At 44.1% G+C, this 901-nt stretch overlaps 1 non-coding gene across 1 annotated transcript; it reads right to left on the reverse strand.

The window, feature by feature from the left end:
- Positions 1–250: 250 nt before the first annotated feature.
- Positions 251–350, reverse strand: LOC134760868 (small nucleolar RNA U13). The gene has a single exon (XR_010138904.1). It is a non-coding gene; the product is annotated as a small nucleolar RNA U13 (small nucleolar RNA).
- Positions 351–901: the final 551 nt, after the last annotated feature.

Here is a 901-nt window from a genome sequence, read left to right on the forward strand (position 1 = left end):
ATTACAATCTATATACATATAAATTATATATAAATAATATATATAGTATAGAATATATAAAATCACAGGCTAGTGACATCATCACGTGACCAGTTTGATTACAACATATAAACATTTTCTCCATTTTGGTTCTATATTGCGTTCCCAATACATAACACAGCTGTCTTAAATATCATCCCAACAGATGTTTAGAATCACATCAGAACCACTTTAACCATCAATGAGTATTTATTCATTTTCTTTAAGTTCATGTCAGGTGGATAATGTGCTAACGTAACAGGGTTGGAGGGTGACACATCTCACATGTGTGCATGAGTGCCCGATCATCATGCTTATGAGCTAAAAAGGATCGTATTTTTTTGCTGCTGTATTTTTCTTCCTTCAGGGTCATATTAATTATCTAGGCTTCATAACAAAGCACCAAACTGGATGGCTCGAAACAGGAGAAGTGCATGTCTGTTAGATGTAGAAGCCAGGAGTCCAAAGTCAAGGTGCCAGGAGTCCAAAGTCAAGGTGCCAGGAAGAAACATCTTCCCTGAAGCCCGTAGGTGAGAATCCCTTCTGGCACCCCCGGCTTCTGATGTTGGGTATCGATCCCTGGCATGCCTTGATGATGCCAATGTTAGCTTCTGTTGTCACCTGGTGTCCTCCCTGTTTGTCAGCTGTGCCGTTGTAGCATTGCTGGAGTTATCACTGACACTGGCTGCCTGTTACGATTCTTCTTTAGCTATGAAGTCTCTCACGGGCCACTGAATTCCCTCTACCAAGGAAACTGAGCAAGTCTCTTTGCTGATAGCGTGGTGGCTTCAAAGCCCACCAGAGCAGCGTTCCGGGTGAGGGAGGGCCTGAGAGCTTCTCTCCTCTCCCCTGGGGACAGTGAAGTGCCCTGCACCACCGCCGC

This window comes from Pongo abelii, chromosome 22, assembly GCF_028885655.2.
Source record: "Pongo abelii isolate AG06213 chromosome 22, NHGRI_mPonAbe1-v2.0_pri, whole genome shotgun sequence".
In the NCBI taxonomy this organism is placed as follows: Eukaryota; Metazoa; Chordata; class Mammalia; order Primates; family Hominidae; genus Pongo; species Pongo abelii.